The following is a 4,973-nucleotide window of genomic DNA, read 5'->3' as shown; positions in this document are numbered from 1 at the left end:
TGTTGGTATCTTAGAGGGCCATGACACTGGAGGAGATTACAGAAATGAGGAGGGTCAAGACCACAGAATTGCTGAGGGGTAACTAGAGAGCAGTGAGGTGGAGGGTGGGATGTAATATTACATGGGATACCCAAATATTCAACTCTTCTGTCAGTGGTATGTTGAAATCTTTACCAAGACATTAGGGGTATGCAGAAGCAAGGATGAAAATTTTGTAACATTTTGAAGTAGGGTCACACAACTCAAAATGTTTCTCTTTCCACAGATGTTGCCAGAACTGCTGGGTTTCACAAACACGTTTTGTTTTTGTTTGCTTCTGATCTCCAGCATCCTCAGTTGTTTGTTTTAGAACATGAAACATAGAACATTACAGCGCAGTGCAGGCCCTTCGGCCCTCGATGTTGTGCCAACCAGTGGAACCAATCTGAAGCCCATCTAACCTACACTATTCCATTTTCATCCAAATGTTTATCCAATGGTCATTTAAATGACCTTAAAGTTGGCGTGTCCAATACTGTTCCAGGCAGACATTCCACGCTCCACTACTCTGAGTAAAGAAGTTACCTCCGACATCTGTCCTATATCTATCACCCCTCAATTTAAAGCTATGTCCCCTCGTGCTAGCCATCTCCATCTGAAGAAAAAGGCTCTCACTGTCCACCCTATCTAACCCTCTGATTATCTTACATGTCTAACTTAAGTCGCCTCTCAACCTTTTTTATGATGAGAAATATGTATACTACTGAAGCATGCAGGAACACCAATGAGTGACCAGGTTTGGAGCAAGTTTGATAGGGGATGCAGAGTTTTGGATGATTTAAGTTTTCAGAGTGAGTCCAACCAGGATCTTATTAGAATGGTCAAATACAAAAATAACAAAAGCATGTATCAAGGTTTCAGGAACAGATGAATTGAAGCTGGGAGAGATCGAGGTGATGTTACAGAGATTGAAATAGGCAGCCTTACTGATGGTACAGCTGTATGGTCAGGCATTCATCTTGGGTTCAACTATGACTGCAGGATTGTAAGTAGCTTGGTTCAAACTCAGACTGTTGCTTGGAAAGGAGGTATTGATGAGGAGACTGAGTTTGTTATTGGGAACAAAGATAATGGCTTTATTTATTTGTTGTGCAGTGGAGTTGGAATTGTGTTATGTGTAGGTCCTTGTGACACCACTGTAGCTAGTTGGATGACAAACACAACAGTGAAATTACAAACAAGCTAGCAGAGATTAAATTCCCTACAGTGTGGAAACAGGCCCTTCAGTCCAATAAGTCCATTCCAACCCTTCAAAGAGTAACCCACCCAGACACATTTCCTCTGAGTAATGCACCTAACACTATGGACAATTCACCTGGCCTTTGGGAAGAAACCCACGCAGACATGGGGAGAATGTGCAAACTCCACACAGACAGTTACCCGAGGATGGAATCAAACCTGGGTCCTTGGCGCTGTGAGGCAGCAGTGCTAACCATTGTGCCACCATGCTGCCCTGTTAGCTGCACCTTTAACACAACACTGACAGAACTGTTGACATCAGGGTTTTCCATACAATATCACAGATCACCCTCCATCCCATCACCTGTAACTTGCCTCACAGTTAATATCAGGGCCCTTGATTGTGAGTGTTTATGATATACTGAGTGCAAACTTGTACACACTGTGTGTGCCTTAGTCCACAACTAGGTTTTTAAAGTTGGAGTGAGAGTGAAGTCTGTGTGCAAGTATGATGTAAAATTGTACAGGCATGGTGTGTAAGAAATAAAAACAGAATTAGCAACAGGTTCAAAGAAGAGTCCACCAGAAACATTAACTCTGTTTCTCTCTCCACAAATGTTCCTTGACCTGTTGAGTACTTCCAGCATTCTTTTTAGCTTTAATTCCCAAAAAGATACTTTGTTCATAAACTTTACAAAAAAAATACAAAGTATTCCACTTGAAGATTTAGACTTCTATTCATACATATGTCCATATGACACATTCAAATTTTACTTGTTGCAATAAAATTATAATATTATAGTATTTTTTATGCTTAAAATATAGATTCTATGTCAGGCATATAGCCCAAAGGCAGTTCTGTTTTCCTTTCCAGGAATATATATTATTCATAAACTTTGTAAAAATACATTACAAAGTATTTCAACCTGAACATGATAATAATAGCAATTAAATTCAACTTTTCTCCACTGAATAGATGGTAATAGACTTAATATTTATAAAATGATTCCATGGGAGATATGTAGTCTGAGGGCAAAAACATTTCAAATGGGAAATTACAGAGAAGCAATCAATATAAAGATCTCTTCTAGCTAGTTCAGTTTTTATTTCAGATTTTCAGCAACCACAATTGTTCACTTTTATTGAAGCTATCCCAAGAGAAGAAAAAAAAGCAGTAAAAGAAAACAATAATATTTGGAAATGAGTGTACTGGTCCTAATGGAGCACTGTTCTGGGGTGTGCAAAATGTACTGTTCTAAGGTATATGAAAACACAACAAACAAGTATGGATCATCCACATTAAAAAGCATCAAAGCATCATTGTGGATACTGGAAATCAGAAACAAAAACAGAAATTGCTGGGAAAACTCATCAGGTGGGCGGCACGGTGGCACAGCGGTTAGCACTGCTGCCTCACAGTGCCAGAGACCGGGTTCAATTCACGCCTCAGGTGACTGTGTGGAGTTTACACGTTCTCCCCGTGTCTGCGTGGGTTTCCTCCGGGTGCTCCGGTTTCCTCCCACAGTCCAAAAATGTGCAGGTTAGGTGAGTTGGCCATGCTAAATTGCCCGTAGTGTTAGGTGAAGGGGTAAATGTAGGGGAATGGGTCTGGGTGGGTTGCGCTTCGGCGGGTCGGTGTGGACTTGTTGGGCCGAAGGGCCTGTTTCCACACTGTAAGTAATCTAAAAAAAAGGTCTGCCAGCATCAGTGGAGAGAAAGCAGCATTAATGTTTTGAGTCCAGTGATCCTTCTTCAGAACTGGTTTTAGCTAGGAAAAGGTTGAATATGGGGTTGGAGGAGGGGGAGGAGTATGCAATGAGTGGAGTGAAGCCCAGGGAGAGAGAACAACAGTTGGGCAGACAAGGGAATTGGTGAAGGTCAGCCTGGGGAAATCAATAGCTGGTAATGAGGATCATTAGTGGCTGACAATGGGTTGGATGTAATAGCAACTCTTGTGATGTAGGCCTGGTGTGTGGGGATTGGAGTAAAGACATGGGAGAAGGTGCTTCTAAAATTATTGAACTCTGTATTGAGTACAGAAGGCTGTAGGGTTTTTCCAGCTTGTGCTGAGCTTCCCTGGAACACTGCAACAAGCGCAAAACAGATATTGGCCAAGGAACACGGTAGTGTGTTGAAGTGGCAGGCAACAGGAAGCTCAGAGTCTTTTCTTTATGAGACAACATAGGTGTTTTGCAAAGCAGTTGTCCAGTGTGCGCTTCACCTCCCCAGTATACAGCAGACCACATTGTGAGTAGCGAATGCAGTAGCCAAGATTGAAGGAGGTGCAGGTAAATCACTGCTTCACCTCGAAGATAAAGAGGGCTGAATAAAGTTGGATCTCAGAACATGAAGAGCAGTGAGTTCAAAGGGAGATAAGTTTGACTAGCTTCTCATACTCCCACGGCACCTTCCCATGCAATTGCAGAAGGTGTAACACCTGTTCATGTACTTCCTCCCTCCTCATTTTCCAAGGCCCCAACAGCAATTTACCTACGCTTCACTCAATCTCGTCTGCTATATTCGCTGCTCACAATGTGTTCTCCTGTACATTGGGGAGACAAAGCACAGACTTGGCAACAATTTTAAAATGCCTATGTTCTGTTCACAAAAATGACCTTAAATGTCCGGTTACCTGCCACATCAATATACCATCATGCTCCCTGGACAACGTCTCTGTATTGGGCTTGTTGCAGTACCCCAGTAAGCCTCAGCTCAGAGTAGAAGAATTTTCCACCTGGGGACCCTGCAATCTTCCAAACTCAATGTCAAGTTCAAGAATTTTAAGGCCTGAGCATCTTTTTCCATGTCCTTACCCCAACCCCAACACCTTGCGACCACAACCATCCCATTGTCAGTTACTAATGTCCCAATTAGCAGCAGTTTATTTCCCAGGCTGACCTTTATCCATTCCTTTTGAAGGGCTTTTGCCCGAAATGTAGATTTCGAAGCTCTTTGGATGCTGCCTGAACTGCTGCACTCTTCCAGCACCACTAATCCAGAATCTGGTTTCCAGCATCGGCAGTCATTGTTTTTACCTCTTTATCCATTCCTTCATCTGCCAAGTGTTCTTCTTTTTCTCTAGGCTCCACTTCCACCTATCGTTGACTCTTGCCCTGCTCCCTCAATAACATCTTCAGCGTTATGCACCAACCTTTTCCTAAATGCAATCAGTTATGAAGAAGGGTCACTGGACCCCAAAACTTTTAGTCTGCTTTCTCTCCACAGATGCTGAGAATTCCCAGCAATTTCTGTTTTCGTTGTGGGTCATTCGCAAGATTTATTATCTTTTCCTTCTGTGCAAGTGTATGCAATCTGTGCAGGTGGCATTGAACAATGAGTTGAATTGAATTGAATTTATTGTCACGTGTACCGAGGCACAGCGAAAAGCTTACTCTTGCGAGCCATACAGACAGATCACAGAGTTAATTGGTTGAAAGGTACACGTTGGGTGTGTGTGCCCATGTACTGAGTGTGTACAGTTCTTGGAATTGCTTTTGGTAAGGCTGGCTAAGTTGCGCTCGTAATGATTTGGAGGTGCCACTGGGGTGCACAAAGTCACAAGTCACAGGACGCCAGCTTATAGTCCAACAGGTTTATTGTAAATTCAAATAAACCTGTTGGACAAATATCCTGGCGTCGAGTGACTTCTGACCTTCCTCTGATTATGAAACAGGTAGCTGTTTTGTTACAGGGAAGTAGGGGCCAATTAGGAGCCTCAGCTTCACCACGTGTGTTATTCTAAACATTTATGTAAC

This window comes from Chiloscyllium plagiosum, unplaced genomic scaffold, assembly GCF_037043375.1.
Source record: "Chiloscyllium plagiosum isolate Xiang-an unplaced genomic scaffold, Cpla_swu_hap1 HiC_scaffold_16, whole genome shotgun sequence".
NCBI classification, from domain to species: Eukaryota; Metazoa; Chordata; class Chondrichthyes; order Orectolobiformes; family Hemiscylliidae; genus Chiloscyllium; species Chiloscyllium plagiosum.
The sequence above is the reverse complement of the archived record's forward strand: the minus strand, read 5'-3'. Positions refer to the sequence as shown.